Source organism: Saccopteryx bilineata, chromosome X (genome assembly GCF_036850765.1).
Source record: "Saccopteryx bilineata isolate mSacBil1 chromosome X, mSacBil1_pri_phased_curated, whole genome shotgun sequence".
Classification (NCBI taxonomy): Eukaryota; Metazoa; Chordata; class Mammalia; order Chiroptera; family Emballonuridae; genus Saccopteryx; species Saccopteryx bilineata.
Window position 1 is genome coordinate 129,702,859 of NC_089502.1, and position 26,523 is coordinate 129,729,381.

Below are 26,523 nucleotides of genomic sequence, written 5' to 3' on the forward strand. Positions count from 1 at the left end.
TGTCTGATTAGTCAAGAATTCACCTCAACCGCTTTTTTAAAAATCCTGTTAAAAATTGTTCTAAAGCATATTTATATACCTGATTCAGGAAGAGGCTGAACAAATGTAAATATTTTGATAATTTATATATTTTATAGTATATATATATATATAATGATCTGATCATAATAAAAAAATAGCCTAGTTGATTTTTGTTATACATGAGTCATGTTACTAAAGATATAAATTGCAAGAAAACAGAGGAGAAAAGGATGCCAAGTTTCCAGTGCAGGTGCTCCTCAAAACATCCAAATGTATGTTTTAACAATCTTTGTATACATTATAAATAAAATTTTAAATCACATCTTACTTATGCCAGAGAATCCTATAACAAAGGAAAATAGACACACAGTACAATAGAATAAATAAACTTGAGAGCCCAGAAATAAACCCACATGTATATAGTCAATAATTTTCCACAAAGGAGCCAAAAACTTAGAATAGGGAAAGGAAAGTCTTCGATAAATGGTTCTGGGAAAATTGTAATGCCACATGCAAAAGAATGAAACTAGACTCTTATCTGACACCACAAATAAAAATTAACTCAAAATGGATTAAAGACTTGACTATAAGACCTGAAACTAATAAAATACATAGAAGAAAACATAGGCACTAAACCTATGGACCTTGGTCTCAGAAGGGTTTTTGTGAACTTGACCCTAAAGGCAAGTAAAATAAAAGCAAAAATAAATAGATGGGACTACATCAAGCTAAAAAGCTTTAGCACAACAAAATAATTTTTAAATGTGAACAATCCAATTTTTTATTTTGGTGGTTGAAGTTTTCTTGTATTGAATTTTTCAGAAGAGCTTCACAACAAATTCCACTTTTTAAAAATCTGATATGGGTCTGTTTTGTAATCTAGAACCATCTGCAGTCAGAAGGATGGCACCGATGTTGGCAACACAGTTGTACCCCACTGCTTAGGATTAGTTCTCAAACTAGTGTTCATCACCCAGACTTAAGAGAATACCTATATGCAAAGAAAATGCATGCATATTCAGATCCTGACATTTTGAAAATCAAATCACCCGACTAATTGTAGAACTTAAAGGATTCAGGGAAAATGAAAGCTGAGTCACAATTCTAACATTAGATGAGTATTATATTTTTTTTGGTGCTGAACATATATTTTTTAATTTTTATTCATTTTAATTTATTGTGTTTACATGGATTCAAGTATCCCACTCAATATAACTCCTTCACCCCCCACCCCTGTGTCCCGATTTATACCACCTTTGCTTCCCTGTCCCTAACTCCCTCCCCCTTTTCCTCTAGGATTTGCTGTCCTGTTACCTGTATCTCTGTGTTATATATATATATAATCTCACTAATCCCTTCACCTTTTCTGATCCCACCCCCTCATCCCCTTTCCCTCTGACAGCTGTCCCTCTGCTCCCTGTGGCCCTGCCTCTGCCTCTATTCTGTTCTTCGGTTCACTTTGTTCATTAGACTCCACATATAAGGGAGATCATATGATATTTTTCTTTCTCTGCCTGGCTTATTTCAGTTAGCATAATAATCTCCAGGTCCATCCCTGCTGTCACAAACGGTAAGATTTCCTTCTTTTTCACGGCCAAGTATATTCCATTGTGTATACGTACCACAGCTTTTTAGATGATTATTTGAAACAGAGTCTCTTTCATGCCTGAGATGCTAAGAGTCAATGAATCACATCTAAGTATTACTATTCTTCTTGATAGTTACTTGAATGTCTTATTAAATGACCTATAACCACTCTTATCTACTGAATAATACCTATAGACCTTGAGCTGGAATTCAGGGCCATTCGAACACTGCTCTCAACAACCTTTCCAACCTTTTCCATCTCTTCTCTCTGAAACATAATCAGTGATGTGAAAAACCAACCACCTATCAAAAAACAAACCCGTGATTTGTAGTATTTCTCAGTTTCATAGTGTTAATACTTTCACCATCAGCAAATTCAAGCTGCTAAAGATTTTAAATCGGCTCACAAAAAGTCCTGAATAGTTAACAACTGGCTCTACACCCAGCCTGTAGGAGCATATCCAGTTTAAGCGCACCACCGACACAGTCTATATTCCGATCAGATCAATTGGTTGCAGCTCCATGAGTATGCTTTTCCATTCTCTACAAAGAACTGTGCCTACAGATATATGAGTGAACACCATTTATTTTGATGTCAAATTCCTAGCCACCCTAATTTTCAAACTAAATGCTACTTTTTTCTAAATTTTTTACTTTTTTATCTGTACTTCTTGTTGAACATAACACATTGATTTCCAAATTATTTGTCATGCAATCATAACTTCTGAGCCAACAGAGAACAGATCTATTTGTTATTTTTAATATCAGTGGGGGGGATAGTAAAGTGCTTCACACATAATGATACTTCTTAAATTCTTGGTTTGTGTGGGGGGATAACTGGGATATGGCTTTTCAGTGACATGTAAGGCAATGAATACATAAGTACAATCCATAAAAGTATATTTGAAGGTGAAAATTCAAAGTAATAAATACAAACTAAAATTAGTTTGAATATGGATTTATTTGCAAATAATCTTCAAAAATTATACTCATGATATAAGATAGATTGGTAGTTAATAGTATTTCTATTGTAATATTGCTTGGGTTCAAATACTGTCTCTATCACTTCCTAGCTGGGTGATATTGGGCAAGTCACTTAATATCTTCAAGCCTCAGTTTCCTCCTCTGTCAGTTGGACATAATAATACCTGTCTCATCAGGTTATTGTGAGGATTGTATAGAATAATATATGTAAAGCACTTAAAATAGTATTTGACATGTACTAATTATTTAATACACATTCGTTAGTAATAGTAACAGTAGTAAAAATAACACCTATTACCAAAACAAAAAATCTCCAAAGTTGTAAATAAAATTAAAGAATAAATGCATGTTAAAGGAAACAGGAAAAGGGGGAAAATGCATGACTCTGTAATAATCACAAATACAGGATTTAATTGCAACATAGTCCTTAAACTGAACCAAACACTAATTTTCAAAATCCTAGTATCTCCTTCTCCATCCCACTTTTTTACTTGCCAAATCAATCAATCAATTATTCTCGTCTGATCCTTTGTCACAACTTCCCGGCAGTGTCACACTATAGGAAAACAAAGCCATAGTCATGTTTCCAGTGTTCACCTGTTAAAAGAAAATTAAGCCCTAGCCGGTTAGCCCAGTGATAGAGCGTCGGCCTGGTGTGCAGGAGTCCTGGGTTCGATTCCCGGCCAGGGCACATAGAAGAAGTGCCCATCTGCTTCTCCACCCCTCCCCCTCTCCTTCCTCTGTCTCTCTCTTCCCCTCCCACAGCCAAGGCTCCATTGGAGCAAGGTTGGCCTGGGCACTGAGGATGGCTCTATGGCCTCTGCCTCAGGCACTAGAATGGCTCTGGTTGCAACAAAGCGATGCCCCGGATGGGCAGAGCACTGCCCCCTGGTGGGCATTCCGGGTGGATCCCAGTCAGGCGCATGCGGGAGTCTGTCTGACTGCCTCCCCGTTTCCAGCTTCAGAAAAATACAAAAAAAAAAAAATTAAGATCAGCTTGTTGAAAACCCCCTCTGAGCCTGAAGCATTAACTTATCTATGACACAGACAACCTCAACTCACATTAGCCTCAACACATTTTTAAATGACTGCCTCAAGTGCCAGACAGATGAACCCTGAAGGACATGGAACTGCTGACACTTCTTTTAAGCATATGACATTTTAAAAGGATTGTGGTTATCCACTTATTCCACTTTGGCTAAGAATGCTGCCTCCACCCTAAATCCTGATGGGGAGAATGAAGTGAGTGAAAGGAAAACTTTTTGACCATAACCAAGAAGGAAGAAGAAAATATCCAGGCTCTTTTATATACCGGGAGGACATCTGCCTTTTTTATTCAGTTTGAAGATTGCCAAAAGTCCTAGAGGCAAAAAGTAACAACTGGTTGTCCCTTAGCAGAAAGGTGAAAAAAGCACTAAAAAAAATTCTAGGGTCCCACTTTGTCAACAAAAAAATTCTGAAATGTTCTAAATACAATTACCGTGGCCAGCAAGTAAGATAAAGAGAAGTGTTACCCTGTTAATGGTCGTGGGCCAGCTAGCAAATGGCTGCTCACATGCCATCTGTGGGCAGAGGGGGCACGATGTGGGGTGTAGATGGTGTTACACTGAGTTGTACACTTGAAACCTGCATGGTTTTGCAAACCACATCATCCCAAGACATTTTCAAACAAAGAAGTGCAAGTTAATTTGCAGGTGGCTATTTCCACAATTAACCTAGCCAGGCACCCTTGAACTCCAGGAATCTCCACTTCTTGTTTACAGCTGGGCTCTCAGAACTGCTACTTACAGGCAATGCACAGGCCAGACATTCCTCTTGGTGGACTGTGCACCTGTCTCAGAGCTGGCCCTGCCTCAACTCCTCCCACCCCTTTGTCTAGAGCTAGTGTAAAGTTTTCAGACAGCTTACCCCACCACCACCACTTGACATATAAAAACGCTTGCAAACTCCAGAGCGATGGCCACGTATGTCTTGTCCACCTAGCCATGCTGCTGGCAGTTCGGAGTTCAAGCCCAAAGGCCTATCTTCTTTTTTGGCTAGCATTTTTTTTCCCTGCCATTTATTTTTGTTTCAGTTACGATTTACTTTCCGTATTATATTTTATTGGTTTCAGGTTACAGCATAGTGGTTGGCTAGCATTTCTGGCTCAATAAAACCTTCCTTTAAAAAAGATCTTTATCCATGGAAGTTAAACATTTTTGTTCAACAATAGGTATAGGAGTCACTAGGCATATAGGAGAAATAGTTGGAGATTATACTCCTTACTTGAGACTTTCCTTTCAGGTTTTTCTCTTCATGTGAATAATTCCCAAAATGAGTATTTTTAATGCCCATCTCAGAATGGCATTTAATCTCTCACATAATCTTGACAAATAGGAAGTGTTTATCGTATTGAAACCTTTTTGCCTAGAAGTATCAACTGACTAGCTTTTTTTTCGAAGGTAGACCCATTCAAACTGGAATTCAGAATGCCAATGGTAGATGAGTTCAAACTGGAACTCAGAGTGCCTGCGTGTATGTACTGAGGCTGAGCTTGCTCTTTGCTTACTAGACTTTAGCCTTCCAATGACTACATCGGTGCTTCCTTCTCCTTGTGTTCCATCCCTGCCCTGGAGCCCAGGTGCTATTTGACCTATTGATCACTGTCTGGTGATTATGTGCTTTCACATCTGTCTGTTCTCAAAACAATGACAACATAATATGCAACAGCACGTATATGTTATAGGTACTTGCTCAGTGAAATGGAGTAAGGTCTGTTGGAATCTACTTGTCCTTAATTTGTGAAGAGACTCTGGGATCTGGGATCTTCTGAAATAACCAGCAAACAGTCTGGCGGCACCTTTTAAGTGCCAAGCTCTCCAGCATTTTCAATGGTTGCCATGGCCACAGGTGAGGAAAAAAAAAGAACACACTCCAATGTTATAATTTCTAGCATATTCACTCTTTCCCCAGAGACATAGTTCGGCATTCATACAGTATAAAAACAAAGGGCTGAAGTTCCTATACTAGTTTAATAAAATCATTTGAAAAATGAAACTGCTAATACAGCAAATAAGAATAAATTCCAGTTACCCACACAACATACATGAATCTCAAAATTGAGCGAAAGAAGCCAGATCCCAAACAATGCATATAGTATGATTCCATTTGTTTAAAGTCTAAATACAGATAAAGCAAATAGATAGTGTTAGAAATCTGCATAGTGTTCATCCTTACAGAGAGGGAGGTGAGTGAATTGAACAGGGACTAAAGGGAGCTTCTGAGAAGCTTGTGAAATTCTTTCTGGATCAGGGCTCTGATTACAAGGGGTTCACTTGGTGACAATTCATTAAGCTCTGTGTTTGTTATCTGTGTACATTTCTGCATGTACATCACATTGCAATAAAAAGTTCCTAACATAAAACTAATGGAAGGATATTTGAAAAATGTTCACCAACACTAAAAACAATATGAATACTATTCAAAAACTAAGTGAATAAATCTTAGAAAAAATATTTTAGAAACTGAAATGGGAAGATTATCACATCAAAAAAGAAAAGACAATAGGAAAAAGGGTAAAAAATAATAAAGTGAGGACCAAAGTTGAAAACACAATTTATGTTATAGCTGAGGAAAATAAACTCAGTGCAGAAATGTAGGAGGAAGAAGATCCCAAACTTTCTAGGATGTTCTTGCTCATCCAAGCACTTCTTTTTCATATGAGGAGACTGAGGGACAGAGAAACCACTAGCCCACGTTCAGCCAGTTGCTCGGCAGCAATGTGGAAACTGTAACTCAAGTCTTCTCAGCCTTTCTCCTCCTCTGTAGAGGGTGAGACAACAGTGGGGCTCCACATTGCACTGTGACTTTTCAACAAAAAATTAGAGCCGATCACATGGCAGGTTAGCATGCAGGTGGCTGGCTGCAGTGTGACTCTGCATTTTCCAGGGTCCCAAAATTTGGTAATGTTTCAGTAGTGACTTCCTCAAGGTTGCCATGAGTCATAGGAAGGCTTGGGAAGGCAACTTCAGCTCCTGCTGAGGCTTAAATATAAGCAACTGAACAAGAAACATGAATAACAACTCTGAGTATTTAAAAAGACCATATCCCAGGATGAGCTGGCCTCCTTTTAAGTGGCCTGACAAACCTCCAGATCACTGGCTGGAGTTGAATGCAAAGGGTAATTTCAAAGATTAAATATTGGGGACTTTGTACATGTCTGTGAATACTGTGTGCCTTTAAATAGGCCAAAACCTCTTCTCAAAAGGCCCCCTTGATGGAATAATCTTGCAGGAGAAGGGAATGAAATATATGTAAGAAGTCATTTTTATTTCCTGTGGTCCCTAAGAAATGACTGACACCAGGAAATTCAAACAGATGAGGTTGTACAGTGAGAGGAGTTAGCAATGAGAGACTAAGTCACACGAGCAGAGGGATTAATTTAGAAAGCAAGGGTCAACAGAGATGGGGTGACAAATGGGGACAAAGAAAAGTTAGAAAAATCCAACCCAATGGAAAGGATCCATCCAGTCAGTCAGGGGAAAGGAACATGAGCTCTGGAATGATGATTGTTGTTTTCAGCAAGTAGCAGGTATCCCTGGAATCACTTGACCAAAGATGGGATCTTATAACAGCCATGAAATGGTAATAGCAGAGAGGAAAATTATAGTGATGACTGTGAACTGACTCAGCGAACTAAATGCCTCCATTAGCATCAGTTTTTCAAGACTTTTTAAAGACAATAATTTCAGCCCCACTCATCTTCCATTTCACAGGTTCTGTTAGGCTTTACAGCACACAGAGCAATCCCAGGCCCTCCATAGAACAATGTTTCCTCAGTCTTCACTCTGACAACGTGCACTTGCTGGAAATGTGGGGCTGGGTGTGATGGCTGCTGGCCAGCTCCCTGCTAGGGAACTAATGGTTGCAACTAAGCACTCCTTTAAAATGTCAGTGTGCTCAAGGAAATGGTTTGGAGATCTCTTCTTTTGAAAGCTTGTCACATTTCAAGGACTATGGAAATTAAGAACCCATTTAAGGAGACAGCTGTGAATGCACAAAATGGTTGTGTGTTGTTGGTCTTTGGGCAGAATATCTCAAGTTTGGGAGACCAGAGTTGGAAGAGAATATGTATGTCAGTCTCCCAAGCTGGGGTCCCTGTGGGACTGGGGTAAGTTCTGGGTTAGCTCAAAGCCTTGAAGTATTCTTAATTTTCTATATAAATCATGGAAATCCTAGAAATCCTGTCTGCTAGTAGGTACACGATTTATTACACAGGATTATAAACACTTAATAAGTTGCAGGATGGGTGCCGTCTAAAAATGTCCCAGTCAAATCAACGTCCAGGTGCCTGATCCTTCTCTAGATCATCCTACATATACATCCCTTCCCAGTGTGCTTTTTGGTGTGCTGGGGTAAAGAGAGTGAGGCTCCATTGCTTTGTCATCAAAGGAGGAGTCTCCCAAAGAATGGGAGGAAGTTGAGACAGCAGTTATGCCCCTATTAGTTCTATAACTGAAACCATTTCATAAACTATGTGTCTTGTGATTGTCTGGAAAAACTCTACAACAATGGCATATATACATGTGTATCTAATACACACACACGCACATATGGCATAAATCCATCAATTGGATTGTTCTGATCATAACACTGCAATATACGAACTGTAATATGGGGCACCGTCTCCCAACATTCACCTCTTTTGGACAGAAAACCTCTCTAAACAAAATTAAAAGTAATAAACACACTACCTAGAGGTCATGTCTTATCCTTCCCTTATCATCGTGGCTTTAATCCAAGACATTATCTCATCTGGCCTGTCTCCCAGACTCCTGTCCACCCACTGGAGGGCTGCATCAATCTAGGAATATTCCTTTTGCATGCTTTTGACTTTGACTGGGAGTCCCATTTCAATGCTGTCAGCTTTTCACCTTTCTCTCCAAAGCCTTCCTTAATAATATGAATACCGAGGTTAGATAGACAAGTGAAAGAATAATTAAAGATGGGAGCCGGCTATAAAGATAAGTGATGAGGACAGTATTGATGTGGTCAAATGGAGCCAGATACCAAAATGCAGTTTGTATACATGTACGTAGCTGGGTACCTAGCAAGGATCTGAAATAACAGTGCTGTCAGTTTCATGCCAGTAACACTATTCTAAAGAAACTGTACCAACTAAATTCTTCTAGTCGTGTGTTAAAATTTTCCCAATTCCAAAAAGATATAGAACACAGTTCAAGACACTAAACATGAGTGCTCTGTCTCCTTATCATTTATCATAAATAAGTCATATAAAAGCCTCACTTTATACTGACTCACCCAGAGATTTACCTGTCTGTGCCTTTCTTTCCTACCCAGGTCCCTTTTCATCATGAGACATTTGTGGTCCTTCCTTTACAGGTAACTCCAACCTCAGCCACAGTGCCACCCTTCACTAGTTGTGCTGTGAAATTTCATCAAGACCTTTGAAAAACTAGAGGTCAAGGGTCCAGTTGTACAATTCAGGTAAACCACTTAATTTCTGAAGCCCTCAATTTTCCAATCTGTTAAGGGGGAAGCTAGAAAAAATATGATAAAGGTTCCTTCAAGTTCTAAAAGGAATCCAAACTAGAAGAAAAGGGAGAAAAAGAGAGAGAAATAATTAGCTTATTTGTCTTTGGAACTACAACTGTCCCCCTCCTCCTTTCCCACTCTCCCTAAGCTTGTCTCTATTATCAAAAGTCCAGAGCCTTCTTATTTCTTTAGCAAAACATACTCTCCAGGAAGAATTTAGTGGCAGTTCTAGCCCTCCACAATAAACTCCTTCAGATCAGAGACAATCTTTATGTTCTCAATGTCTAGAATTCAACACTAATCTCCTCAATTTCTTAAACTACTAAATGTGATGCCTCTTTCAGGCATTTCTAAAATTAAAATCTTCTCTCTAAATAGAATGAAAGATATTATCTCCTAATAAAGAAATTACAAGAGAAGTAGGGGATGAAGAATTTTTTTGCAGATCATCTTTCTGGTATCCCTGAAAATTGATTGACTTCTTTTTGTTGGTCTAACCATAAAGCAGATTAGAGAGCTAGAAATAGATCCAGGGAAGGGAACCAGGGAACCCAAGAAAAAAGTGAGGGTTCTTTCTATTTGTATCAGTCAGGATCCTAGCAGGAAAAAGGAACACTCAACTGGGAGTGAGTTTAACAAAGGACTATTTAAGGGAATTTAACAATATATAATCCAGTACTCAGTACTGAGGATAGCACATCAGGGAGCTGTTACCACACTTAAACCTGAAAAAGCAAGGGCACAGGCCATGTAACAGGAGTTTCAGCCTTCAGCAGAGGAAGCTAACCCACAGTGACTGGGCTGAGTGGGAACTTGGGGAACAAAATCTCTGATTTCATAAAAAAAAAATCCATAAAAGTCAGCCTGCTAGGATGAAGCAGGGTGTAACAAAGTGGAAGTAGACCTGCAGTGGCAAATGCAAAAGATCTAGCTCACTACTCAGTTTGTTGATAAGCATGGCAGCATCCATGCAAGCTCTAGCTAGTAAAGCCCCCATTCTGAACCCTGCTTTACAAAATCTTGTGTGTGAGATTCTAAGATGGCTGCAGAGTTGGTAGAACCTATACTCACCTATTTCTGGTGCCAAACTGGATTTATAGCTAAATTATAGAGCAATCAACCTGAATAACCACTAAGGCTAGCCGAACTGAATAGTAAGAGAGAGACAGTTACCTACAAATGAGCTCCAATAAGACTGTCAGCTGATTTCCCAACAGAAATAATTCACAGAGGGATTAGCATGAAATATTCCAAGTGATGAAAAGTAAGGACCTACAAACAAGACTACTCTGTCCATCAAGACTATCATTTAAAATTGAAAGTGAAATAAAGAGCTTTCCAGACAAAAAAAGTTAAAGGAGTTCATTACTACCAAACCAGCATTTCAAGAAATGTTAAAGGTCCTGTACAAGAAGAAATAGAGAGAGGGAAGAACTTAGGTAGAAAGAACAAAATGGCAATAAATAAGTACCTATCAATAATAACCTTAAACAGATTAAATGCTCCAATTAAAAGACTTAAGGTAGCTGCTGCATGGATAAAAAAACAAAACCCATATATATGCTGTCTGCAAGAGACCCACCTCAGAACAAAAGATACACATACACTGAAAATGAAGGGATGGGAAAATACTCCATGCAAATGAAAAAAAAAAGTTAAAGAAAATAGACTTCAAAACAATGGCTATAACAAGAGATGAAAAGGTCATTACATAATGATAAAGGGATCGATCCAACAAAGGTATACCCTTGTAAATATATATGCAATCAACATAGGAGCACCTAAAAATATTTTTTAAATCTTGGTGGACATGAACGTAGAGATCAACAATCATAATAGGGAACTTTAATATCCCACTGACATCAATGGCTAGATCTTCCAGACCAAAAACAAAACAAAAAAGAAAAATCAACAAGGCAACAGCTACCTTAAATGATACAGTCGGTCAGATAGATTTAATTGATATTTACAGAACATTTCATCCCAAAGCAGAATATACATTATTCTCAAGTGCACATAGAATATTCTCAAAGATAGACCACATGTTAGGACATGAAATAAGTCTTAACTCTAGAAGATTGAAATCGTTCAAGTATCTTCTCTGACCACAATAGTATGAAATCTAGAAATCAGTTACAATAAAAAAAACTGAAAGCATTCAAACACATGGAGGGTAAATAACATGTTATTAATGTTGTTAATGAATGGGTTAATAATGAAATCAAGGAATAAATCTAAAGATACCTGGAAACAAATTTAAATGAACATACAACACCCAAAAATCTATGAGACACAGCAAAAGCAGTTTTAAAGATGAAAGTTCATAGCATTACAGGCATACCTTAAGAAGAAAGAAAAAGCTCAAATAAACAATCTAACCCTACACATAAAAGAACTAGAAAAAGAACAAGAAATAAAGCCCAGAGGAAGTAGAAGGAAGGAAACAGTAAAGATCAGAGGGAAAATAAATGACATAGAGGCTAAAAAACCAATACAAAAGATAAAACCAAGAGCTTGTTCTTTGAAAAGATAAACAAGATTGACAAACATTTAACTAGACTCATCAAGGAAAAAGAGAAAGGACCCAAATAAATAAAATCAGAAATAAAAGAGAAGTAACAACTGACATCAAAGAAATACAAAAGATTGGTAATACTATGAACAACTATATGCCAACAACAAATTGGGCAACCTGAGCAAAATGGATAAATTCCTAGAAACATACAATCTTCCAAAAGTGAATAAAAAAGCATCAGAAAATGTAAATACACCAATTATAACTAAAGAAATCAAAGCAGTAATCAAAACACTTGCAGCAAACAAGTTTTGTACCAGATGGCTTCACAGGCAAATTTTATCAAACATTTAAGAACTAACACCTATCCTTCACAAACTATTCCAAAAATTCAAGAGGAGGGAAGATTTCCAAGCTCACTTTTACGAGGCATGCATTATCCAAATTCCAAAGCCAGAAAAAGACACTACAAAGAAAGAAAATTATAGACCAACATCCCTGATGAATATAGATGCTAAAATACTCAACAAAATATTAGCAAACCAGATCCAGCAATACGTTAAAAAGATCATACACTATGATCAAATGGGATTTATTCTGGGGATACAAAGTTGGTAATACATCCACAAATCAATAAATGTGACACACCACACATAATTATAATGAAGGATAAAAACCACATGATTATATCAATAGATGCAGGAAAAAAGCATTTGATAAAATCCAGCATCCAATTAAGTTAAAAACACTCAGAAAAGTGGGAATAGGGGATAATACCTCAATATAATAAAGGTCATATAAAACCAACCTACAGGTAATATCATACTCAATGCACAAAAACTAAAGGCATTTCCCTTAATAACAGAAACAAGACAGGGGTGTCTCCTTTCACCACTGTTGTTCAAAATTGAAGTCTTATCCACAGCAATAAGACAAGGAGAAGAAATAAAAGGCATCCTAACTAGAAGGAGGATAGACTAGACTGTCATTATTTGCAGATGACATGATATTTTATATAAAAACCCTGAAGACTCTAACCCAAAACTAGTAGCTCTAAAAAATGAATTCAGCAAAATGGCAGTATACAAAATTAATATTCAGAAATTGGTGGTATTTTTATACACGAATCATGAACTATCAGAAAGAGAATTTAAGAAAACAACACTATTTAATATTGCAATAAAAATAAGTAAGGTACTTAGGAATAAATGTAACCAAGGAGGTAAAACACTTGTATCCAGAAAATTATAAGATACTAAAGAAAGAAACTGAGGAAGACACAAATAAGTGGAAGCATATACTGCATTCATGGATAGGAAAATAGCATCATTAAAATGTCCATACTACTAAAACCAATCTACAGATTTAATGCAAGTCCTATTAAAACACCAATGGCTTATTTCACAGATCTAGGACAAATGTTCCAAAAATGTATATGGAACCACAAAAGACCCTGAACAGCCTCTGTAACCTTGAGAAAGAAAAATAAAGTTGGAGATATCATACTATTATACCTGGCATCAAACTATAGTATCCAGCCATAATAATCAAAACAGCATGGTATTGGCACAAGAAAAATAGGAGGCTAATAACAGATTAGCAGATATAAAAGACTATGTAGTCCCAAGGAGAGAACTGAGTCCAGAGAGTAGTGTCTGCCTTATGTTGACATTCCGGGATCTGTTTCCAATACCTCGTAATGTATGAATGCACATCTTGCTCTCAGGGTCTTAAACAGTCCCCTGTAGGCCTCCAGGGGATGTCCTCTTTTAGATTAATACACTTTGGATTTTACCACCAAAATCATCTGTGGACATAATTAACTCTGGAAAACTGGAATCAGGCATCTCAGAGCTTTAGCTTCTAGAAGCAATATCATGCAGGTACAGGGATCCCTACAGAAGTGTTGAGCATGGTTCTCTAATACCAAGGTGGAGGACATCAAAGGGAATCTTTCTGCAGGACCAGAGAAGGCAAGAGGACAGCAACCCTTCAACAGAAGATGAAGGTACAGGAGGCAGCTATTAATGCCCTGGCACCTGGGCTGTGGGGAAGGGGGGAGGGCACATCCGGAGCAGAGCTTCTTCAAGGCACTTGCCCCATTATTCTTTGCATTGTCAACACTTTCTACTCAGCAGAACTAAGAGCTGTATTCACATTTTGCTGTCATCTACAGCATTGCCTGGTTAATGCGTCAGCCTGACCTTCATTTTAAGCACACCAAGCTTGTGATGTTGTACTGACCCTACCATATCACACTTTTTAATTCAGCCAAGATAAAAACATTGCAGTTAATTTTTAAAGCAGTGCCTTATAAAATATGTAACATGTTCTACAAAATGACATGATGTACCTACATTTTTCAAAGCCCTCACTGTTGACTGTTCAGGCAATATCTCCAGGTAATGACTAAGTTTTGGGTTATGTGCCATAGAGGCTTTTAAATATTCTACTTTAGTCATCCCTACAGTGACCATGTGAGTTTGGCAGGGCAGAGTTTCATAAATTCATTTTAAATGGAAAAAGTGAGGTTCAGTCAGTCAAATGCTGCTACCCAAGTTTGACAGCTAATATGTGAACAAGCCAGGGCACAGCTGTGGAAGTTCTAACTGCGAATCCTATATTCTTTCCCCCAAAGAAGGACAGAATTGTGCAGGATGTTTAAAATCCAATATCTTTTTTTTTTAATTTTTATTTATTCATTTTATTTTAGAGAGGAGAGGGAGAGACAGAGAGAGAGAAGGGGGGGAGGAGCTGGAAGCATCAACTCCCATATGTGCCTTGACCAGGCAAGCCCAGGGTTTCGAACCGGTGACCTCAGCATTTCCAGGTCGACGCTTTATCCACTGTGCCACCACAGGTCAGGCCCAATATCTTTTTAACATAGGTTCTCACTACAGTATTTTCAGTTAATAAAACATGAGAGGAAGACTACGTCTGACTATCTTTCCATGGATGCATTCCTAATAGCCAGAACTGTTTGGCGTATGTGGAGTACATGGTTTGGGCTGGATTTCCCAAAAGTAAATCATGAGATAAGAATTTATCTCAAAGGGGCTTATTGAGAAGTAGTCCCAGGAAATTAGTAGGGGTTTTGGGAAATGAGACTAGGAAGGGAAGGAGACTAAGCAAGATTAAGACATTAACTCCCAAGGATGGTTGCTAATTTTGGCTCAATCCCGCAAAGGAGCTCTAGAGAGTCTAGGTCACAGCTCAGACTCGTTCCTGTTAGGGGGCATGATGACTGGGGCAGTTTTCTTCCCACTTATCAATAACTCGTTGATGGATGCCCACAAGGGGATAGAATTCCCAGGCCCTTTGGTTCTCCGGCAGAGTGGGTCCTGGCATCTTGAAAACAACCATTTGACAAATAGACACAGATTCTGGCTTCTGGGAGTAAAAACACAGGGAGTTCTATGCACAGAACATTGTAAAGGGGTCCAAGGGAATATGGACAAAGCCAGAGAGCAGTCAGTCCAGTGCTCAATAAATATTTGTTGAATGAAAGAAATAGAGAAAGGTTAGAGGGAAGGGAGGAAGGAAGGGAGGAAGGAAGGAAAGGAGGAAGGAAGGGAGAGAGGGAGGAAGGGAGAGAGGGAAGGAGGGAGGGAGGGAGGGAGGAAGGGAAGGAGGGAAGGAGGGAAGGAGGGAGGGAGGAGAGAGAGGGGAAGGAGAGAAGGAGGAATAATGTGTCCTGGGTACTTAGTAATATTACACTGCTCACAAAAATTAGGGGATATTTCAAAATGAATGTGAAGCTATAAAAAAATCTCCTAAATTTTGTGAGCAGTATATTTAAGCTAAATATCTTGGCAACATTTGCAGAAAGATATGTTTTTCTCCATTTTACTGATAAAGGAGTGGAAGCTCAGAATGGTTAAGTAATTTGCCTAAGGTCACACAGCTTTTGACAGTAAAGCCAAATTCAGACAGTTCCATTAGCTCCAAAGCCCCTTCACTTTGCACTACTCTGTTCTAACAAAAGAGATGCCATTTGCATACTGCCTGACCTCCTTGGAAATTATCTAGCCTGCCTTTTCACCTCACCAAGAATGAGTTTCCATGGGTCATAATCTGGGTCACTTTGCAGGATCCACATTCACTGGTCCCATGCATGTATCTATCTTATGCCCTCAGATCTTGTCCATTTGAAACAGGATCAGAAAATAAAAAGAGTTGGACGTATGATCAGCTGAAAGGTGTTGACCCATTCCCTTTGCAAAAGCAACGAAAGATGCCAAGTGCTAATGAAGAGTGCAGTCTCCCGACATCTCCTGGCATTTTCATCAGACTGCAGTTTTCTGAGAATGTCTGTGTTTTCCAGAGCATGTCTGCTCAGAATGTATGAGCCAAAACCTCCTAGGGATTTTCCATCACTTGTTTATATTGTGCCTGGATCTACTCGAATGAGTTTATTATAAATATAAGATAAGAGTGATGGTTTTCTTTTTATGAATTGCAATTGAAATTTGGTTTTAAATATTGTTTTCTGTTCTAGACTAACTATAAATGGTATTTAGACTGATTGCACTATTAGTAGGTAAAGGGTGCTGGGTTTTTAAGGATTACAACCTGATTTAATATAATTATGAAAGCTAATTACAATCACAGGGGTTTGGTAGGAGGTTATAAGAAGCAGTCATTTCCCTTTTCTGTATAATACTCAAGCCTATCCCATTAAATATACAATTCCCTTTTAAAGGAAGAGAAAAGGAAATGAAACTGCAAATGTTCCCAGAGCTGAGTGCCCTAGTAGCGTTAACTAGCCTCTGCTTTCTTCCAAGCTCCTTCCTTCATCTGTCATGTTTTCTCCACCAGTCTCCATCATATCCATCCAACTTGTCTCATTACACATCCTAAACACGCTTAACTTTACATCTACAAAAGGGCTAGTCTAAGGCTAACAGGGCTGGACTGGGTCTCCCCTCGGGCAACACTGCAAAACCAAATTCAATTTCATTTTTCCCTTCCTTTTTTGGCGTCCCTTAACTTTTCAGTGCGTAACTCTTTCCCCAAGTTTCCCACCCTAAAAACATTGATGACTGATAATCACTGAGGTTTTGAAGCTCTCATAAAGGCACTGCCTTTTACAGGCAAACAAACAATCAAACTAACAAAAGTGCTTACCCTAAAAAGAGATCACACAGTGTGGCGATCTCATGAGGACACTTGTCAAGATAACACTTCTCAAAGTAGTCCACACAGCTGTGATCTAGTCCTCTGATGGGCTATGTAAACAAACAAACAAAAATGCCTGTTCTGTGTCTCGTTTTAATAAGAAATCAAACCACATTCATTTTATCGCCTGATTCATATAAAGTGCAATTGGCTCCTCTTCAAAATGGAAAAATATATATATAACCCCAGCACATATATCTCTTTTGATATTTTTCATGCACATCAAAATAACCTCAACTCTTCCCTAGCTGGTTCACAGCTGACCACAGAAGCATAAATACATTCCACAGAGCCTAGCTTAGTTCAGAAAAATCATCCAACCAACCTGCATAAACATGAACAGTAATAAATAGCTATTGTTTTAAGCCACTAAGTTTTGGAGTGGTTTGTTATGTAGCAATAGCTAACTGATACAGGTCTTGTCCTTCATCATAAATAAATTAATATTATTACAAGGCTTACATGCATACACAAAAGATGTCCCCTAGAGGAAACATGTTCCTATACTAGAAATAACTAACTAAACTACACACACACACCTCCTGACATCGTATGTTGTTTTATTATTTGACTTCTCAAACATCATGAAAAGGATAAGATTGGATGCTGCCCATGATTTTTCAAAGGTTCGCTTTTAAATTATTATGTTCTGTTATATGGAGACTGCAAAAACTGCCCACTTCAGCACCCAACTTTGTATTTTTCCATTATTAAAACATTCTCTCAGCTACAACGTCCTTGATGCCTGCGGCCCAGGAATATTTTCCAACTTTTCTACCTATAAATTGCCTTGGATGATAAAAAGAAAGTGAAAATGGCAGATCTGAGTTTACCCTGGAAGTGTATGTTCTATAAGTTAGACCTAAAGCAAAGACCTACCCCTATACCCGATGCCCGAAGTTATTCATAAGGAATGCCCTTAGCCACTTTGTGTTAGTATAGCTGTCTATCCTTGATTGCTAGCCAATTTTTCTAGAAATTACCTAACTATGGCTTAGCAACCTATATGTATGTTAGCCATCTTAACCACACTGGGGACTATGAATTTTCCAAACAATAACACCAGAGTGTGGTGCTTCTCTACAAATAGTCTATGCATCCTAATTTTCTAATGGATTAGGCTTCAACTCCTATCCTAGGAAGCTATGATGTTTAAAATATACTTCTTGGAATATCATCTGAAAGTTTTCAAAGTGCTTCCAAATCTCATGCCACCTTCCTTCCGATCTTGAGAGACAGGGAATTAGAAAATGTAACGGGCCTGCCCAGGGTCCCACCAAATAGTTGAATGTGGAGATTCATTTCACTACAAGTTCCTGTTTCTTTCTCCAGGCCCCCTTGACTGCACAGGCAGCGATGGGGCCCCACATCAGTGGGCTGTAACTCTTTAGGAGGATGCTATCGTGCATTTTAGTTATTGGTGACAATGCCCACACTAGAGGTGGTTTTCCAAACCTCAGGAAAACCATGTCTTGTTCATCTTAGCAGGACACATAGAGCCCTTCAATACATGTTTAGCAGATGTCTTACCTGACTCACAGATCACGACACTTTTCAGTACACGTCATATGAACCTGCTCTGGCAGCAGAAGGAAACAGAAAGATCAGGGTGCCAAGAAGGCAGACAGAACTCAGGTTGCATCCTGGTCCTGACACTGAGTCACCTTGGATAGGACACTTCACCTCCCTGAGCCTCCCTGAGCCTCCACTTCCTTACCTGCCAAGGATTTCTTCCACAACCACAAAGATAAGGCTAGTTTTCCAAAGTTTGATGTCACTATAGCCAGAGAATATTTTTTAAATGAGTGGGACAGAGAGAAGAGACAAATATAATATAAGGAAGTGGTAGAAAGGGGCCCTGACAAGTTTCATCATGGGACAAGAATTACAAAAATTACATTTCTAACTTCTTTTCATCGTTTAGCAAATAACTTTGGAACTTCTGCAATGTATAAAACGCTAGACTCTGGGCATGTGGCTGAATGAAAATGAAACCTCTCTAGTCAGCAATAGTTGTTTGGAGAGAAAGGGAGGATACTCCTAACTGTCCCATGTTTTACTACTAGGACTCCAATGGAGAAAACTTTTTTTTCCAGTAACAATACCTGCTCAAACCTGACTGTTTTCCAACTTTGATGGTGGTGGTGGATTTTGCAAAATATACAGCATTCCCCATCTCAGAGATCCTGATACACAACTTAGGTCCCATCTCCCCATCCTTCCACCCGATGCATACATATCACTTGATAACCACAGATCTAGACAGATTCATTCTGATGCCAACCCAAGACAGCTCAATGGACACTCCCATTCCTGTGCTCTCCATCCCAGAAAAGGTGGATGCTGACTGTGCCCTGGGATAAATGGAAACCTGGGCAAAGAATCAACCCACTCCTAGACATCAAGCAAGATATGAACGAGTTTCAATATGACTGTCATTTCCTCTACTGGCAGGGAGCGACAAATGAAACATACGTTCCTATTATCTGCCCATCCTTCAGAGTGATGGATTACCTGAATGGGAAGGGATATTGCTCCTGGACTCCAGAGAATTATAGATATCTCTTCATGAAGTTAATATCAAATGGTGGGGCAAAATTGCCACAGCAGAGGCAAGAACAATCTGGTAATTCATTCTTCCTTTATTCTGTGCTCCAAAAAAAAAAAAAAAAAAAAAGGCAATGTCTTTTGCCTTCTATTTTCCACGTATTTTTTCTTTAGAAAGTTGGTAATAACATCATTCCTTCGTGAATGGCAAAATTTGCCATAATTTGAGGCTTCAAATCAGGATAATGTGTTTTGAATAGGGTTTCAAAGAAGCTGGACTGTGTCAACACTCTACTAAAAGGAATATTGGTAAAATTTCACCACCCAGAAGGTTAACCTCATTTGTCATAATGGAAAATTTTAACAAGTACAATATTGCAAATAAAGCATATAGTTATTAATGCTAATAAGACTTTAACTACAATGCTCTGGAAGTGGAACATTTGCAGAAAATAAAGATTTACCACCCCCTCTCACCCAAAAAACACTCTATTTTACCATTTGCAGTTCAAACTATCCAAACTGGCTTTGCTCCTTTTCCACATTAGTAAATCTAAGTTACTCCTTATCACCCGAATGCTGGACATGCCCCGAAGTCCTCATTGCAAAGGTGACCACACTTCAGATGGAGATGGACAGGTGAGAAAACATGTGAACAACTAGCCTTAATGGATGTGACCCCGGACCATTCCCTAGAAGTTGTTTTATTAACTAAATCCCTAATGTCAATTGGTTTCCTGGCCATTGGCCTTTTTATCTTCTAAGTCTAGGGCCAAAGGAACTGGCAGCACTTGGGTTCACTAAACTAGGGCTTACAGTGGGAGGAGGCAATGGCAGCACTTTGTGAAAAAGACTGTTAGCATTTCTTTAGAGCCCAACCTTTAAAAAAAAACTAAAGGAGATCTTTAAAGGTAGACAGAGAGTGATTTTAAGATAGAGACATGTGCTACGTCTCTTTGCATTCTGCCCACCGTGCCCCACCAACAGTCTTTAAGGACAGACAAATGTCTGAATTTTCAGTCATCAAGGTATTAAGCTCTGGCTGTATTTTCAGTGGGCAAAATACTGTTATAAACATCTGACTCTACAGGGATCATTAAACTGAGAGACTGAAAGTCCAGAAAAACATATTTTCTCAGCAAATAATCCTAAACCAATTTGATCTACTTTGATTCATAAGAGAAATGAAATTATTCTCAGAATTGAGTTTTGGGGTTTTTTTCCTTGACCCTAAAGAGTACCATATATGCTATGAACAAATTCCCAAGATTTGTTGCACACAGTTCAATCTGAGAATAACTCATTGTGGATTCATTAAAAATCCTTGCTTAGGGATCATGAGGAATGCCCACACAGCTGAGCTGGAAGAATGCTCAGGAAGGGGAAAATAAAAACAATAGGAATGTGTTCCTGACTGTATTATCAACTTTAGACTCCTTTATGTGAAAGATCAAACTGTGCCTTTGTAAGTGCTTTGCTTTTCAGATTTCACCTCTGGGATCATGAGGGAGAATGTACTTTTGTTATTTGAAACAGTCAATGACTTTTTCAACTTTCCTGATACAAAGAGCCAAGCCAACATGATACTGTGGATACCTTATGGGTTTTCTCATAAGAATCCAAAGATGGAAAATAGAAAGTCTTACGATCATCAACCATATTAGCAGTGGAGAGAAAACATATATATATATATGTTTTCCCCCAATCCAATCTACCCTGAGAGATGAACCACTACTTAAGTATCCATTCACTGGCTGTCTTCAAGAATTGGAAGCTGCTGTTTCCATGATGAAAGATCTAATATTCATAATAACAGTTCACCACATTAAAAATGAAAACAATATGTCTAGTGCATCAGCCTAAATTAAGCTTTAGCAAAAGTTCAGACTTAGATAAATCATCTCTGTTGGAACTGAAGAAAATAATATCCGATCAAGACCAAATTTGAGTTGCTTATCGTATTGCATATGCAAAGTGAGCTAACATTCATTTCCTTGGGTGCTCATGATCTGTTGACACTATATCAGAAGTTGAAAATGTATGATGTACAGTGGTTATTCAAAGGTCATATAATATCACATCTTTATGCCTTTTCATAATCTCTCTGTACCATTGCCATTTGGGTCCCCAGATGCTTGCTCTGCCTCAGCCACTTCCATAGCCCGTCAACTCCCCTCTGAACTATGTAGTCCAACCATCTGAAATCGGTGATCTTCCTCAGGAATGCTGGATGCTTTGCCCTAGCCTCTGTCATGCAGCCTGCTGAGCAGCCTTTTGCCTGGAGTTTCTGACTGCTACACTGAATTAGGATGAACATGATTCTATAGGGCATGGGATGGAGCATCCTCCTAGATACCAAAGGATCAAGATGATACAACCTAGAAGCGTGGGAGAGTTCACTCCTTTTGGGGCAAACTCTAACCAACAAGAAACAGGAGATGGGAGGGAGCTTAGCACATACATTCTCTCTGTGTCTTCCCTCCTGTGAACTGGTTTGAGGCACAATGTATCTGCACAATATGTACATTCACATCCATAGACATCCTAAGTGGACACATCTGCCAAGCGCTCTGTTTTGTCTCTTTGTGACTTGTTGTGAAACCTTGTCATACATCACCTTGCACTGCTTCCCTTGCTCACTGCCATACCTCTTTTGTCCTCACTCTCATTGCCCTGGGATTGCCCCACCCCAGTGAAGTTATCAGCACGTAATCCTTGCCACAGGCTCCAGGGAATCTGGGCTAAGACAGCTGGTTAGAAATCACTTCTACATTTTAAAATGCATGTATAATATTTCTCAGCCAAATAATGGGGCATGGTGAGTTCCCCAAAGCAGTAACAGTCAAGATATTAACATATATGTGAAATTTTTATATTTATATAGGAGAAAATGATGTCACTCCATTAAACTCTACAGTGTCAATGAAGAAATCGATACAGTCTTCTTGTGCTATGTTCAGAGGGAAGAGCATGATAAGGTCTTATGGAGGTCATGGGATTTATGTCAATTTTGGAGTCTCAAAGAATGTGGATGGTATCTCAGTTTTGCCACCTACTTAGCTGTGAAACCTTAAATTACTTAAACACTCTGAGTTTTCCCCCCTATAATGCAGTACTAATAATATATGTAAAACAACCAGCCTTGTGCTCAGAGCATCAAGAGTGCTTCGTAATCAGTGACTATATACATTATTACTGCAGCTTTCCAATTAGGCAAGACAGAAAAAGTAAGGTTTCTTCCAGAACTTTTGGAAGAGCTGTGATATAGTTGAATTATGAAGAGGTATTTTGTTTACAAGTAGTAGAATTGCAGCTCAAGCTTATAAACAAAGGAAAATTGCTGACTCAGGTAATACAGAGAGAAGACGGGATCTGGCCTCAAGTATCAAGAGGCCAAATGCTTTGGTCTGTGCCCTTACCCTCCATCTACCAGGCCTACTTCTCTCCACACATTGGCTCCATCTTCTCCTATCACAGACACTCTTCTATGATGGCCACCAGCATAACCAGGCTTATCCCAGCTCAGCTTAGCAACCCGAGCAAAAGGGAAGGAATTTTTCTCTATATCTATATATCTATTCTATAGGAAGGACTCTGAGGGCCCCTGCTGGTTTGACATGCCCACCCCTTAGACCAATCATAGTTGTTAGGGTGATAACATAGTAGGATTGGTCAAATCTGATCATTTGTACACCCTGGTAGTCAAGGGGACAAACTCTCTCATATACAGAAGAAGGCTGAGAAAGTTTCCTAGGCATACATGTGTGTACATGTGTGTACACATGAGCCACAGGCAGAAATCAGCACTTTTTCTACGAAGAGGTAAATAATAAGTAGCTTGTTCTGTGAGCCATGTAAGGTTCTAGTTACATATTTTTCTTTGCTTTTTTCTTTGGTTTTCACAACCCTTTGAAAACAGAGAAAGTATCTTAGCTGGCTGGCTGTACAAAAACTGGCCAGAAGTGGTTTGCCAACTACTTCATTATGGTGCAATGCAGCAAAACAAATATGAAGGGCTGTTCATCATGGAATTGGTGATATATTGGGTGCTGGTATAAATGTTTAGACTTTCAGAATACTACATGCCTGAGGATTTACATGGCACAGTGGGGAGTAAGGAAACCATTTCTATCCAGCAGTCAAATACATATTTTTTGGCCCTGGGTCATGGCTCAGTGGATAAAGTGCTGGCCCAGCATATGGACATCCTGGGTTTGATTCCAGTCAAGGCACACAGGAGAAGTGACCATCTGCTTTTCCACTCCTCCCACCCTTTCTCTTTCCTTCTCTCTTCCTCTCCAACAGCCATGGCTCGATTGATTCGAGTGTGGCCCCAGGCACTGAGTAGACCTCCCGTGGTCCAAGCACATCAGCCTCAGGCACTAAAATTAGCTCTATTGATTTGAGCATTGGCCACAGATGGGGTTGCTGGGTGGATCCCAGTCGGGGTGCATGTGGGAATCTACCTCACTATCTCCCCTCCTCTCACCTAAAAACCAAACTAAAACAAAGAAAAAAACAAAAAAATTTTGAGCACCTACCTTGAAAATTCCAAAATTAACAGCACATTCATAAATTGGGCATATTTTAAAGACCTCCCAAGTTACCTGTATTATGTATGGTATATCAGTATGGAATTAGAGGGACAGAAGAATATGATAGATATTCTAAAACTTTAAGAAGGCAATAAAAAGGACAAAGGAAGAAGAGGAGAACCTTTCATACAAATGTCTACCCTTCCTCCCTATAAAGGATCATGAATATCCAATAATGGGAGTAGAGGCAGATTTAAACATTTGCTGTCCTAATAAATTCAATTCCAAATCTGTTTTAATATTAGACATCTTTCTGAATATGGATGCTCTTCAACATAAGTAACTAGAGAAAAGAAGATCCAGCCGCCCTTCCCCACTCCACCTACTTCCAATCTCATTGCTCCTAAGCCCTTCTAATGAGATTTCTAATGGTGAGCTAGAAAGTTGACAAGCTTAAGGACATCGTTCAAGATTAAACAAGTATAGTAAAATAAGTCACTGTTTAGGAGAATCCACACCACTGCCACTGAGTGCACTTTCTATCTTTTAACATTAGACTAGTGGTTCTGAAATGAGAGTCTGTGAACTTGAAGAGAATTATAAATGTCTTTGTTTCCGTTAATCACTAAATGAAATTTAGCATGTACTTGAGTTTTAAACATAGACAACAAACCACAGGATAGTACCTGTGATGTTACAAAATCATAGATATTTTCAGATTACATCTTGTACAAATTACGTTTTCATATTATACCTAACATATTACATTGAAGATGTTTCAGATGCCTCAAAATACCATCTCTGTTCAGATACTTCTGTATCTGAACTCTACCTAGTGATCTTGTTCCCTCTATGGCCTTAAAGACCACTGAGAACCTTATGATCCCAGGACTCCTTCGGCCTAGTACGTCCAGTGCTGGCATCTCCATGTGAAGATCTAAAGCAATCTCATGCTTCAGGTGGCCATCAGAGAACTTCTGATCATCCTAGTGCTCCCAAAACCTGTGCTTCCCCCAGTTTTCCCCATCTTGGCAACTGGAATCATCTTCCAAACCAATTGCTAAAGCAAAACATATCTTTGATTCCTATTTTGTCTCTCATGCTCCTCATTTAATCCATCAGCAAGTTTTATCAACTCAATCTTTAAAGAACACCCTGAATTTGTCTGCTTCTCTTCCTCACACCTGGACCATCCTAGTTCTAGCCACCTCTATTGCCTGAAATTATATAGCAGCCTCCTAGATCATCTCCTTACCTTTCTTACCACCCTCTAAGAATTAACTTTAAATATAGTAATAAGAATTTTCTTTAAAATATGAAATATTGCAGAACTTCAAACAGAAGAAAAAGATTAACATAATAAACATTTAAATCTACCACCCAGTAATCTTTTTTTATAAGAGTGAATCAGATCATTGTTATTTCTCTGCCTAAAATAATATAATCACTGTCCACTGTATTCAGAATAAATGATCAACTCTTTACCATGGCTTGCAAGACCCTATGTGATCTAGTCCTTGTCCATATCTATAACCTAGTAACCCTATCCCACTTCCTCTCTCCCACCACAGTGACAGTGACTTCACAGCTGTTCCTAAAACCCAGCAAGCTCACTCTCACCTCAGAAGCTCTGCATGAGCCATTCCCTCTGCCAGAAATTCTCTTCCACCAGATCTCAGCGTGGCTGGAGCTTTCTCATCCCAGCTTCAAACCTCATGAAAGACCTCTTCTGTTCACTCAACACAAGGAATCCATCTGCTAATATCTCTCCAGTGTATCAGCCTATTTATTCTTCATCATAATATTTAAAATGGATATTTTTGTTTATTATTTGTTTGCCTGTATATTTCTGTAAATATCCCCCACCTCACATACACATGTATACAATGCACAGGCTTTATATACATAAGCTCTATGAGATCTGGGATGTTGTTAGAGTTGAATAACCTTTTAACTCTGGCACCTAGTAGGTATTAAATAAATGATAAGAGAAGGAGAGGGGGGGATGGAAGAGAAGGATGATGGAAGAGAGGGACGATGGAAGAGAGGGACAATGGAAGAGAGGAAAAAATAGAGGAGAGGAGGAAGGGAGGAAAGGAAGAGGGGAGGAAGGAAGAAAGTGAGGAAGGGAAGAAGGAAGACAGGGAGGAGAGGAGAAGAGAAAGGAAGAAAGGGAGGAGAGGCGGAAGGAATTTAAATTTTTAAGTACTCCATTTTAAAAATCTGTCATAAAAAGATTTCAAGCAACATTTCAAAGATATTTCCATAGAATGAAATTATTCACAGCATCCAGTAACTTAAAAAAAATCGTGCTCAGATCTTAAGGAAAAGAGATAATTGTAAACTATTAAGGCTGAGCAATCACTGTTACAGCTCCAAGCCTAATTGCAAAATGTGCCACCCACTCATGTTTCCACCACTCTTTTCTCCACCCACAATGTCAAGCTAACCATGGAGAGCACAGTGTGGTCACTCAACCAGAGAACAGTGCCCTGTCTTTCAACCCAGATGAGCTGACTGTCCCCTAAGAAAAAGAAACATTCACCAGAAAATATTTAACTGGAGACAGAGCACAGATATAATTCCTTCTAAGGAATTCTAAGGCTCGCCTCTCACATGTTT